General features: G+C 42.3%; 1 protein-coding gene across 5 annotated transcripts in view; it reads left to right on the top strand.

Moving 5' to 3' along the window:
* Window positions 1-14,384, top strand: part of Satb1 (SATB homeobox 1) — a 91,012-nt gene that overhangs the window by 70,114 nt on the left and 6,514 nt on the right. The window lies entirely within an intron of this gene.

Genomic DNA, 14,384 nt, shown 5'->3' with positions numbered 1-14,384 from the left:
TGATGAAACATGAACTTCATCTTTCAGAGGAAACCTTGAGTCTTGAAGAGCTGTGGCCCAGTTACCCTATAAATAAATGTGCTGTGTGTTTCCAAATAAGTCGTTTCGCATCTGAGGCTCTGAATTTCTTCAGGAAGTTAAACATCTTAAGGAACATTACGTTTAATGCCCAGTGTAGAACCAGTTCTGTGTATCTGAGACTGAGACAGGCGTTCATTGCGAACGAGACGCTATTTTAATGGATAGTACTGCCCAAAGAGGGTTTAACAAAAATAAATCACAGAAGCGCTAAGGGGTCAAGTAATGGGAAGGCTTTGTTTTACAGGCAAGTGCTGTTTTGGTGGCATCTTCATCTGAGACTTGTCAGGGATGAGGGAAAGCCACCCCCCCCCCCTTATGCAGCAGCTTGTCAGGGTCCATCCGGGCAGAGAAGAGCAGTTGGACTCAGTTGAAGAATGGGCTTGGCTTCATGGGTGCAGGAACAGTGATTGCCAGAATCAGAGCAGCACGGAAAGTCCCAGGTTTGGGAGAGGCTAGGAAAAGAGAAAACACAAATTAAAAAGGAACATGGGAGGCAGCTCCCTTAAGAGGAGACTGTGCACCACATTTGGAGGCATGGAGCATGGGTGCATGCTAAGAAGTGTCCGGCACCAGCAAGAGTGCTCCTTGTCATGGGTGTAGCTTGGCTTCACTGGTGTTTGGTGCTCTAAATGAAATGCAGATTAGGTAAAAATCAATTACTTCAGGAAAGTCAGGGAACTAAAGGCTGTATGTAAACTCTAGACCCACAAACAAATGCTCTTAGGAAATCCAGTGTAGGCCACGCCAAGCTGTTACTGCCTAAATTGCCTTCGTTCTTCCTGGCTGCCAATTAATTTTTTGTTTCTGTGTTTGGAGATTGGGGGAAGGGTAATAGCCTAATGCAGAATAATTTTATTTTAGTAATTTTGATTAAAGAAACTAAGTAACTTGGACCCTGGTTAATCATAAAGACCAAAGCCTTATCCATCAAGCTGACTTTCCAGCCAGAGTTTATGTTTCTGTTGCTGGGTAGATTTACACTGGTCATTGTGGATGACTGTGTGCTCTGTTACTCCTGTCCTCTGCCCAGTTTTCTTCTTTTAGTCTTCACTTCCTCTCCCTCTTCTCTGGGACTAGTCTTCTGCCACAGCAGTAATCGCCCTTAATGCTGACCGAGCAAATCAAGTGTCCCCTCTGATAGGCAGCTTCTCCTCCCTAACTACCCTGTCCACCCTGGAGTCCATGCCTTTGATGCAGCTCTTTGCTGCCTAGCCTGTGTCTATCCTGTTCCCTTCCCTTCCGTGTAAAGCCATACTTCCCACACTTCCCCCGGCAGGTCGGCAGTTCTCAAAGGATACTCGCCCAGCCTTGTGCACCCTTAGAGAGTTGCTCAGATTAAGGTATGAAGCTAACCAGATTAGGATGTGATTTTACATTCGGAGTTTGTAAACTCATTCTCAGGTTGGTGACATGACCAGGAAAATAGTGTGCTCTGTGTATATCAGTGCAGTTTTCCATTGACGGTTCTTAAGGCATAGATGTGTTTTAGTCATGACCTTCAATCAAACTGAATATGTAAATCTGGTAAAAATTCTCTCCCATTGGACTGACCTGAGAATTGTTTAGGGGGACCATATTATCCCTCCCGCCCCCCGCCCCCCACACAGACTTGTACATACTCAAAGGTACAGCACTGAGCCGAGCATCTCAGGGTGTGATTACTAGGAGTAACTGTTTAACTCTGCCTACCTCTTCAGAAACATGTTCCTTGGGAGTGGGAAGGAAGGGAATTTATTTTACAAATTCACAGATAACAAGTTTTTCTAATTTGCTGAATCTGTCTACAGTCACTCCACCCTGAACGCGTCCGATCTCATCTAATTGGCTGAATCCTATCTAGATTAGTTATAAAAATATTTTGAAGTATGTGAGTATATACTTGGTATATGTATGTGTACCAATGTACACTTAAAGTCAGGGACCCTTCCCATTCAGGGGCTCTTAACTTGTATTCAGCTTTTCCTAAGAGGACAGCTAACTTGGATGAAAAGAAGTGGTTTATTTTGTGTGACCTCTAACTGGAAGTTGATGTTTGATTCAGTTATCAGCACCAGCAACAAATCCTGGCAATATTTGTAATACAAATTTACCACCAGCAAAAACCCATCTTCATAGCACAGCCTGTCTTGACAGAACTCTGGAAATGTTGTTTTTCTGGCTCATTGCTAGGAATCTGTTGCTCTAGATCGGAGTTTAGTGTGCTAGTTTAAACACACACACATACACAAACACACCCACACACACACACCTTTTACTAAATCAGAAATTTTTGATAGATTGGCTTAGTCCAGTCCATTCCCACCGCCCTGTCTAAGTTATCCATAAACCAATTATGTATATCAGTATAATTGGTTTTCTTTGTAATCTTATGTATTTTATTTCAAACATGTGAAAAGGCTTTCGTGAGCCTCACCCAGACTGCCAGAAGGGTCTGTGGCACCAAAGAGACGAGATCAGTGATAAATGGAGCATAGGGAACAATTACATGCTTAACATATTAGCCTAGGAATTTTTGAATTTACCTGGGAAACATTTTCTTCCAATTTGTTTATTGCTTTCTGGTGTGCTTATTTTTCAAGTGCCCATCACTCTAAAGCATAATAAGAGGGGATTGCAATAATTGCAATAGCATCTAAAACAAAACCCGAAACGGTACCAGCAACCTTGTTTCCAGCGTAGATACCTAGCAGCAAGAGCTGTCCTTGATGAGAGAATGCCCGCTCTGCAGATGGAAAAGCATTTACAAGGGTGCTGTATTTTTTCTTTCCCTTCTTCCCTTCCTCTCTTCCTCCCTCCATCCGTCCTTCCCTCCCTCTCCCCTCCCTCCTTCCTTCCTTCCCTCCCTTTCTTCCTTTCTTTCTTTTGGGGGTGCTTGAGGGGGTTGAGACAGGATTTCCCCATGAAACTCTGGCTGACCTGGAACTCACTCTGTAGTCTATGCTGTCCTTGACCTCCGAGATCTGCCTGCTTCTCCTGGGATTAAAGTCTTGTGCCACCACTGCCTGCAAACTACACTTTTAATAACAACCCTGAATTGTGGGTGGCTCTTACCTTACTGAGTAAGAAGTGTTAGGGAAAATGCATCCCCACAGTTTGTGTGCTCACGTCTCCCCTTCCTCTGCACCGGGCTGCCTAGGGAGAGGGTCCTTGTAATGACCTGCGGAAGGGAGGGCAGAGTAGATCTGTCAAGCCTTCTTTCTCTAAAGAGCACAGAACAGCGGGAGGATGCTCAGAGCACAGCAGGGCCACATTCCATTCCTGCCTGCCCGCCTCCTCTTCAGCCAATTCTGCACTGGCTGTCCCCAGCTGTGCTGTGCTTAGGGGTTGTGAGGAACAAGGGAGGCAGCCTGTTCCTAGGCTTAGTCTCCCTGGTGTGGCCATTATCACCCTGACCCCTAGGATGCTTCCAGAAATAACTAAGCTTTCTGGCTCACAAAATTTGCTTCTCTTAAATTAGACAAACTTCTAATGGACAGGTTAGCATCATGGAGAAAATCGCATGGCTTGAGCCACACAAGAAGGGCAGTCCAGCAAAATCATTAGCAAGTCACTTGTCCGTCTTGGGGGCTGACACCCACGGCTCATACTTCCCAGATCCCCTTTAAAACTTCTTTGTTCTTTCTCCTAGAACATTGTAGAGGGAAGGTTTAAATTTTTAATTCCCTGATTCTTACTAAGCGTAATGGAGAGTATTGCTCATTGCTAAGGTGTCTGTGATACTGAAAATTTACATGTAAATCTGTTAAAAAATGTAGTCCAGAAATATTTGTTAAAACAACGTAGTGCTTCCACTACATTTGCCTCTATTATTTGTGTAAACCAGCATGCTACCCTATCAGGTAAATTACCTAAAAGATTACTTATTTTATGAGTTCTCATTTTTATAATTTTTTTTCTTTTCACACATGGCTTACCCATTCAGCTTCATGCTTACTGTTCTTTAGAATTTTCAATAGGAAAGAAACACTGAAATTTAACAATGGGTAGTAAGCAGCACAATACAAATTTTACTTTGTAAGTGTGTTAGAGTTGGCTTCAGGAAAGTCCGTTTCCTAAGTTTCCTTTTCTGAGAGAGTCCTTTGGTGGCCCTCTGCTTCCTTGAACCTAGGAAGCTTTGTCAGTTCAAGCCTTATTTCTTTAGGTAACACGCCATCCTTGTAGACTTCCATTGCTGGACCTTGCAGCCGCGCATGAGACGCTGGGAATTGCTGAGGAATTGCAGTCTGTTAGTACAGCCCAAATTGGGCCATTTTCATAACTTTGCCTCACAACTTAATTGGCCGTCCAGTTTGTGGTGGTGAGTCTTCTGCCAAGTTTTTACAGACACTGAGTGTGAGCCTTGGGATATTTCCAGTTCCCTCGGGAAGAGTACAGGGAAGTTTGCTAGTGCAAGGCCATGTGTATTCATGTCTTTTGGTAGGATTGGGGTGGTCTAGAAAGGAGCCCCAGAGTAGAAGATAAGGGACCAGAGCCACAGGTGTGCAGAAATCCAGGAGGCTTTACCTAGGGCTAGAGTTGACAGGAACTACATTGGTTATAGAGGAGACAGACAAGAAAAATCAGATTTTTAATTAAAGCCATTTGCTATGCATATTTTTATTACAAAGTCACTACAGAAAAATCAGAAACACAAGCATAAGGAAGAACATAAAAATATCCATAATCTCAATCACCTAGAGATACTCTGATTTAATATCCTGATTTAGGCTCTTTATATACACAGACATGTACTTGTGTACATATGTGTGTAGCGCTGTATATGTGTATGTTGTGTCCATTGCATATTGTAGTAGCCGTCAATTTCCTATCAGTGGATTTAGGTTACATTCAGCATTTGTGGTCACAGATAGTGTGAATGTGAACATTTTTGTGAAGTATTGATGTGCAGTTCCTTTGGAATAAGCATTGAAAAGTGAGTTACTGGCTTAGGAAAGGAATTTGTCTTTTAAGGGTCATCACCAGACATGGTTACCATCTGCATTTCACGTTTCAGAAAGAGTGTCTGTTTATACCCCAATATCAGATAGATCCAGTATCCCAGCCTGGGTGTGGAGTTGGTGCTAGAGCTCTAACTGAGCTTTCCTGTTTAGGCTGCAGCCCATGTGGGAGGAATAGGGTGACAGCTATTCTCTTCAGCCTTCTTAATATGTGCCGGTCTCTATGGGCTGCTCAAAGTGTGATAGTGTCAGCAGTAATACAGTTGAAATTGTTATTGATCACCAACAACATACTGTGAATTAGGTGGTAAAATTAGATGTCCTTTAACAAAGGACATATTTGAGGTCCGAAGAAGTTGACGAATCTGCTCCTGGTTTCTATCAAGCCTCTTAGACCTTAGAAGCGTAGTATGTAGAAGAAGGCAAGAGGTTATGGAAACTTAAGTCATTTTCTCAAGCCAGTGTGGTAAGGGCTGTGGGAAGCATCATCTATTCGGACGCAGCTAGACTGTTTTCTGCCAGGCACTCACCCTTCGGTGTGGCCCGTTCTCTGAAGACAGGCCAGCCTTAACAGGGGCATCCTTCTTCCTTTCTCCCTCACCCACCACCCACGGCTTCTCCTGCTCCACTTTTGCCACTCTGGTATCTGCCCTTCAAGGACCTTTATTATGCCTGCTTTAAACTAATGGTTTTGGATGTCACATCCTTCCCAATGGACTATGAGTTGTTTAAGCATTTTTATTTCACTTCTTTGCAGCATTCTGTGGTTATCTCAGACTAAGCATCAGATTGAATGTGCTCTGTCTCATTTGTAGTGATCACTGTGAGATTAATGCCTTTGTTGTCCGTATTTTTTAGAGGGGAAGTCTTCCCAGAGGCTCTTATTGGTATAGATACTTTCCTGCCCACTGTGTGCCTCTTTGTCGATCTACTGAGGGGCCTGACCATGGCTTGAGGGAGAAATAACATTTAGAGAGAAGGAAAAAAAAGCCTTCCTCCTAAAGAAATAGAAAGCAGGACATGAGGCTGGCTTTAGTCCGGCTGAGTATGAGGGACTGGCAGGCAGAGGACTAAAGGTAACCTATGAAGCCATGAGCTTTGCTCTTGTGTTGGTAACCTCTCGAGGTCACATTGAACAGCAGAAAAAGTACGGGCAGTTGGAAGGTGGATTCACCCTCCAGTTCTTTCCTAACAGCCACTCAAAGACAGTCAAGGGACTCAAGAAAGCTAAACTGCCATCTGTTTGCCTGTCTGAAAGCTTTCAGAGCTCCAAGGCATGCTCAGTCTATAGCCCACAGGCCCCAAGTATCCAAGGATAGCTGTGCATGGAGCCCAGGACAGAAATCACATGCTCACTTATGGATTGATCCTTCCTTCCTTCCTTCCTTCCTTCCTTCCTTCCTTCCTTCCTTCCTTCCTTCCTTCCTTCCTTCCCTCCTTCCTTCCATCCATCTGTCCTTCCTTCCTTCCTTCCTTCCTTCCTTCCTTCCTTCCTTCCTTCCTTCCTTCCTTCCTTTCTTTATTCTGTAGCTCAGCTGTGGGTTTCCAGGTGTGATCTTTGTAGATGACATCACTGTGCCGCAGTGTCTAACAGGAGGACACACCTGCAAGTCTCCAGACTGAATTATGGATCACATTAATTTGCTCTTTATAGTACTTCATTAGCTGTAGGTGGTGATTCCTTGCTCATAAAAGCTGAAGTCATCACTGGTCTGCTTCTCCTGAAAGTCAAGAAGAAAAATTTTCCACTGCAAGCAAATGAAAGAATTTGGTGCCTCTAAGAATCAGTTAAAGAAGAGGTGCTTCAGTTTGAGGAAGCCAGTGGCAGGCAGTTCTTAATGCTGGAAACAGGCTAAACTTGAGAAGTTACGGCATGAATCTCGGGGTGCTCTCCATTTTTGATACACCCTTTATGAAGAATGAGAATAAAGAGTTGGAGGTCAGGAGTCAGAATAGTAGAGAGAGGCCAACCATTCTATTAAAAATTATGTCAAAAATGGCAGTGACTGGTCGTATTGGAGCAAGTAGGTTGTTTTTAGAGCTCATGTTCACATATAAGGCATATGAGCCGGTTCTTGTCTTAGATTTGGAGTATATATAAAAGTCAAACACACATGAAAGGCTCTTTCCAAATCTAATGCCCTCAAAATAAAAGTCCACATCTCCTTTTGAAATCCTCTACTTCTGTCTAGTGAGATTGTCTTTTTCAGGTAAGTGTTTCTCAACCTTCCCAATGCTGGGACCCTTCCATACAGTTCTCATCCTCATGTTGTGACTGCAAACATAAAATTATTTCATTGTTACTTCTTGATTGTAATTTTGCTACTGTTGTGAATTGTAATATAAATACCTGTGTTTTACAGTGGTCTCAAACTGAAGGGGTCACAGCCCACAGGCTGAGAACCACTGTTTTAGATATTTTATAGATTGTTTAGAATGTCACACATCTTCATTCCTCCTTTTTTACCTTCTCAACCTGTCTTCTGGAAAGACCTTTAATTTTAAAGACTCCACACCTGGCAACCTTGTAATGTCAGACATTTGTATCTCCTCTGGCCACGTCATTATTTGAATCTTTTGCTATGAACCCAACAGTCTTTGTGGGGCCAAAGAAGAACCATTATGTTTTTGTCCCATGTCAACGACCTAGCGAGGGTAAGGAAAAGGAGAAAATAAAAACAGTAGAAATCAGACATTGCTGGTGTTTTTTTTTTTTATCTGATTTCATTGTAAGCAAAATTGAAAACTAAAGATGGTTTGCTAGTGACTCTGAGTGCCCTTCTAACGTCACTAAATTTCAAGAGATTTCTTCCTAGGCCTGTGTAAATGTTATTTTTTATGCTAATAATAAATCTCCTGAAGTTCTGCTAGAGTTGCTTAACCTCTTAATAACAAAGGGGCAAAATGAGAAACTTCTAGACAGTCATTTTATGGCCTATTATTACCCCAATATAGAAACCCGCAGATTTTTGGCTAAGATATTATGTCCCTTAAATAAACTGGAGAGTCTGCAGGAGCTCAGGAGTCGAAAAACAGTAATCTCAAGAGCTTAACATAGCAGTATTTGAAGATGTTTTCATTTTTCTTCTTCTTAGTGAATGCATCAGAAACCACACCTTAAAAATGAATGTTATCAGAGGGCAAACTTGGATATTTAAGCTGTATTTTCTTTAAAAACCCAGCTTGGACAAATGTGCACATACCCTACCCCTTTCAGTAGAGAAATGCTTTTCCTGGTTCATTCCTGCTCAGACTTTAACAAGACGAATGTTAACTTAGTAGGGCAGAAACTCCAGTCTCTGCTTGTGCTGCTGCTGGTGTTGTTGGATGGAAGAGGAGGGTGGTGCACTTCCTGCTGGTCTGTGGAGGAGAACCTGGCCCTTGTTAATGCTGGGGCACAGTCGCTTGTTAGGCCATCGAATAATTGGCTTCAGCAGAGGTTTCCCTTCTAAGGAATTTTCGTGACATTTAAGGCTGATATGTTAGGTAAAGAACATTATCCTAGGACAAATGTTTTTATTTCAGGACATGATGGAATTCTTTTTATTAAATTATATCATGATTTGGATTGGGAAAAAAGAAAAAGGGCCTCGCCTGACGCCTCAACTTTAATGCCTTTAATCAAATAGTGACCTTCTGCAAACTCGCTAATTCTAAGCATTGGAAGATCAATACCACTTTGCCACCAAAAAATGTCCTAGATGATGAAATCTGATGTATTTAAAGTATCATTTCACCCTTTTAACCTAGTAAATAATTTAAAATGCTTTCAGTGTTGCTCTGCATGGATTTTATTTCTCAGTGTTCAGTGTCCAGAGGGTTTGGATTGGAAGATGGCAAGCTGGCTTGAGAGGCATCCAGGTCGCCCTCTTAGATCTTGAGTGTCTGAAGTGAGAACCCCCCCCCACAAATAATATATTTTGGCTACAGTGCATTTAAGAAATAAAAGCTGTTAAAGTAGGCCTTTCTGTATGTGGAAGGGGTGGTTTTAAAACACAGCAGCCACGTGACATCTTTTGTTACATCTTAAGCCTTTATGCTAAAGGTGACAGATTCAGTAGTTCTGACAATTAGAACCCATTTCTCCCCAGTTTAGAGAAGAACACTGATGTGAAATTACCCTTGAGTGCCGGCAGCTTTGTAAATAAAAAAAATTGCCCTCTATTAGCATGTTTGCGGGCAGATTAAAAACTGTCTTCATTTGCATAAGGAACACTTACAGATTCTTTTAAAAGTAGGACATTATTTCCTGAATGATAAATTGCAAGCTTTGTAGTTAGTTGTTGTTGAAAATGTACTCATTCAAAATGCCTAGTGTAGTTTAGTCTACAATGGTGAATCTTTGTTACAAGTGCTGTTTAATGGATTATGTACTCTGCTCTTGTTCCTACTACAAAACTGTAATTCATGCTTTGCACTAAAATGTTTGTATCAAATACTTTCCTATTTAGATTGATTTCTTTTAATATCATGTATTACACGATATGCCCCAGAGATTGGAAGAAAATACTCCCGCAAATAACACATAAAGATGAGGGTGAGGTGCGTGGATACAGACTTTAAAATGTTTTGCCGTTTAGAACTCAAATTACCATTCGATTTTAATGTATTTTTTTCTTAGATGCAGCGGGAAATCATGTCATTTTTCTTTCTCTCTTTATAGCTCTTAGTTTTAAAATGTATATGTACATAATGGCATTATATACATATGCATATTGCATTAAGTGCCCCCCCCCAGTGTTATATCCCCTCGGAAACTTTGGAACTCCCAGCTTCGTCCCAAAGCAGGCATTGTATGCATCTTTGTGCATGTGAGGATTCGCAGGTACAGCATGTATTTCTCACGGGACATTGGTTTCCTGCCGCAGAATCACTGGGTACCCCTCTGTGTTAAATGTCAGCATTGAATTGTCTTGAACTCGCTGCTCTAAAGAATGGCATGGAAATCAGAGATTGAGTTTGGTTGGAAGTTAGCAGCTGAGAGATGGAGGTGCCAGGATTTTTATTTAAATGTGGCACAACAAGATTCTGTCAGCAAGCACATCATTAGAATATTGAGTTTGGAACTGCTAATTTTTCCTTTAAAATGAGCATACAGTCGTGTGTTTCGTGGACCATAATAAACTGCCATTGTGTTGTCACGGAGTTTGTTTTGATTTTTGTAACACGGGTTTGGCAGTCACTCTGCTTTTTCTCTTTCCCGTTTCTCCCCCATTCTTACACTTTCTTATTAGATCCCGAACCAAAACCAGTCAGAAGGATGTTTCTCCTTCCAGCCGCCTGCACGCTATCCCCCCCCCCATCCCCGCTTTCTTGCTTACGGTAGCAAGACATTTGCAGATGGCTGTTGGTTACTATAAAGTACATAACAGTATTTCCTTTGTAGCAGATGGATTTAAGACTTTTAGTTCTCAATAAATGTAGGTTTACAATACATAACTTTACAGGATTTGTGTTGTATATAACAGGTTTGAACATATTATCTCAGAATTTATCTGCATGGCATTTTCAGCTTATTCGGGGTCCATGCCAGTTTTTTTCTTTCTTTCTTTCTTCCTTTTTTTTTTTTAAGTAATAGAGAGTGCTGTGATTGATAGCAACAGCTCAAGGCGTGATTTTGAATAGAAACAAAGGATTTGGAACAGAAGGTGTCAAATTAAACTTTGTCAGTTTGAAAAGTAGTAACATCCTGAAAGTCGCACTGATTTATTTCCGTGTGGCTACTGTTTATATTTGCCCCCATTAGATGCAGTGTGACGGCCCTTGGCAAACTCACTACAGTTAACTTCAGGTTGTTCTTGTGCCATTTGAGTTTTCTGAGAACCTCTTGGTCCCATTTATAAAGGCTTCTTAGGCCCCCATCTTTTCCACTGTTCAGAGAGCTGTGATCTCATTTAATTGTAAGAGTGGTTCCCTGATCCTCCTGCCTCTGGTTGTACAGCAAGTCCCAGAGACTCACCCTGAAAGGATAAAGTTCACATTTTACAACCAAGCCTTGCATCTTGTTCTTACCTCCCTCCCCCTATGCAGTGTGGACCGTCTTGGGGGTTCTTGATTTTATCTGTGTGATGTCAGCAGCCTTCAAGCCTGCTCATTGCCCTACCAGACACATCCATTCTGACGGTTAGGGGGCTGACCTAAGAAATGGGATGGGAGAATTAGAGGCATTTGTGTCCCCCTTGGTTCCTTTCTTCACATCATACATTACTGTCATGACTGACGGAGTGAAGAGCAACAGAACTTGAGCTAGGCACAGTATTCCAAGGTATTCAGTGTAAAAACAGATTATTGCCAATCCTAACTGGGAGTTTATCAGTCTATCTCTGTTGTGATAAAAGAAAAAACAAGGTATCAAAAATGTGTGTTTCCCATCATTTAAAAGATCAGACAAGCACGACCCACTTTCTTTCGTCCTCATTTTCTGAACACCCTGTGGAGCTCTGGCAGTCCCAGACGCACCGCCAGATATTCGTGTGTGAAGCATCTGATTCTAGTCGCTGCAGCCTGTCCTGTCTCCGAGAGGCGGAAACACGCTTCAGCTACAGATGCCTCGCATTGTTTTAGATAAGGAATTAGAAGTATTATTTAAGGGCAGGAGTTAATCGCAAAGTACTGGAAGTGTTATGTTAGTCATGGGCAATTAATAAAAGTGAGGATCTGTCTGGGAAGCGTGGACGCACAGAAGTGACAGCAGAGACAAGGTGTTTGTTCAATGAGTCAGTTTTCTTTCTGAAATGTTTGCTAGCCCCACGTGAGTGTGATTATTTAGGAATTAGCTGTCATTACTAGCTGTTTTAAAAGAACTAATGATTTTCTCTTCCAAAGAACATCTGTGATCCACATGTTTTTCACTTGCATCTGATCGCCAAGTGATCTCTGCCTTGCTTACAGAAGTTTCCGAAGGATTCGGTGAGGTTTTCAGCTCTCCAAGCTCTTCTGGCATGAATCATTCTTAATTTAACTCTTGGCAATTTTCAGCTACTTGTATTTATATCTAAGAAATTTATTTCTGAAATAATTAACATGATAGCAGCTCAGTGTTGAGTACTCACAGGGACCAGCTAAGTTAGAGGGGCTCTCCTCTGTCTTCTCGAGCCTTCTCACTTCTCGGGGAAGGAAATAAGACCATGTTTCCAGGCATCCAGGTTGTGTCAGAGGTCACAGACGAAGGATGCGGACAAGTAGTCAGGAAAGGTAGCTATCAGTTCATACTCAGGTGTCCAGGGGTCAGTGCACAGCTAAAGTCTATCCTGTAACAACGTTTAGAGACATGGGAAGGAAAGACCTTGGACCCAGGAAAGTAGATGACATTTTTACGACTTGCTCCAGATAGCAAGAGTTTATGCATCCAAACTAAATAGTATTTCCAGAGCAGGCGTGTCTCCAACACTGTAAACACGCAAGGTCAGCTTTGTCATTTATGTTCTGTTCTCTCAAGTAGAGCCCAGTTCTGGCATTTCACAGCAGTCTGAACATACGTGTAAGGGTCCGGTCAGGTGAGAAACAGCGCCAGGGCTCGGTCATCAAAGCAGAGACTGGGTTTTTTTTCCTTTTTAGTTGCTATTCGTTCAGATTAACTCTTTAGTGTACTGCTCCTTCTCATCTTGAATTGTGTGTGGCATTGAATGAGAGCCTTATCACATGACCATTCATATATATGTGTGTGTATACACAGATACGTGAACATTCACATATATTTATACACACTGAACATTTATTTATATGTATGTATATACACACAGAGCATTCACATATATATACACATACATAACATTTGTGTGTGTATATATACACACAGATATGTGAGCATTCACATATATACACACACATGAACGTATGTGTGTGTGTATTTGCTTAATTAAACACAACTGTTAAAGGATCAAACTTTCTTAGAGGTATTTGCTTGTGTGTGTACAGCCCTGGTGTAAAAGAAAACAAAGCAGCAGTAAAGCCTGAATAATACCCAGGGTCGTGAGTGTTCTGACCCACTCCTTCCGCAGTCTCACAGACAGTCTCTCAGACCAGTTCTGGAGAAGAAGGCCTTGTTCTCGTTCACTATTATCACGTATAGAAGTCTCTTTTGATTGGCTCATTGATTTGGAAAAGAGAAAGAAAGACATGCAATTGTCAGTAACATAAAAAGCAGAACCCTCTCTAGATAGATCTAAAATTCGCATAATCAAGGTATTGTCCTATCCAGCTACCTTCCTGGAAATTTCCAAGAAAGCCCTTGATTTTAGAGCAGTTTCCCCAAAGCAGAGTCCCACATGGGGAATAGTGTATGTGCCTTGGGGTTTCCTCCCCAAAAGGAGTAAGGGAGAACAGGGAGGGAAGATGGCCTCAGGTAGAAGTTTGTGTGGGGGTGAGGAGATCATCCCTGGAGTGTGCGCAGATGGGGAGTGCTGTCTGTGGTACAGGACAGACTTTGTACCAATCTGCATGCCAGTCACAGGGAGACTGGGGGATGGGGCCAGGGACTTGCAGTGTGTGCAGGTCAGGTGTCTCTGGACAGTCCAGTGAGCTGTCAGCAAGCTGCGGAGTAGTTTGAGATGGTGGCAGTCTAGGCTGGCGGGTTCCAGCTAGACACCGTCCCTCCCTCTTTCCTTCAGTAGGGCAGAAGGGATGAAAGTTCCAGGGGATGATCAGTGTCTGATGTTGAGCCATTCAGCCAGTGAAAATGTCATGGTCATACAGGATCAGATTGGGGCCTTGACTGAGTTTGCCGTTGGCTCTTTACCATGAAAACGTACTGAAGTTCTTGCCTAACAAGTCCTCTACCTCTGCCACTACTGACAGAAAAGCAGAAACCTGCGGTTCCCTGGAGAGATGGCTCAGAGGTTAAGAGCTCTGACTGCCATTCTAGAGGTCCTGAGTTCAGTTTCCCAGCAACCACATGGTGGCTCACAACCATGAACAGTGGGATCTGATGTCCTCTGTTGTGCAGGCATACATGCAGACAGAGCATTCATGCATTAAAAAAGTACATCAGTGCATAAAAATTAAAATAATCAGCAGTATCATATTTTAAAAAATGAGTTCCTTGTTGAAGAAATCTCCTAATGTCAGTGATAATAAAACCATCTATATTCATGCCCAAGCTTGCCTGCGGCACTGGTGTGTATGTGTCACCGGGGTGGCAGGTAACAGGCTTTTTTAATGGGTTCTGGTGACCCAAGCACAGATCTTTGTTGCTACAGAATACACTCATACCCACTAAACCATCTCCCCATGAAGATATAAATCTGAACATCCTCAGAAATGGAGCCTGCTTCCCCATAGCTACATCTATCCTCCCTTAGTGGATTAAAAGAAGAAATGTTAAAGCAAATTGGAGTGTGATGAGTGGGTGGAAAGTTATTGGCTATC

The sequence above is a fragment of the Alexandromys fortis genome, unplaced genomic scaffold (genome assembly GCF_014885135.2).
Source record: "Alexandromys fortis isolate MF-2015 unplaced genomic scaffold, M_Fortis_MF-2015_v1.1 scaffold_121, whole genome shotgun sequence".
Taxonomy (NCBI): Eukaryota; Metazoa; Chordata; class Mammalia; order Rodentia; family Cricetidae; genus Alexandromys; species Alexandromys fortis.
The sequence above is the reverse complement of the archived record's forward strand: the minus strand, read 5'-3'. Positions and strand labels throughout refer to the sequence as shown.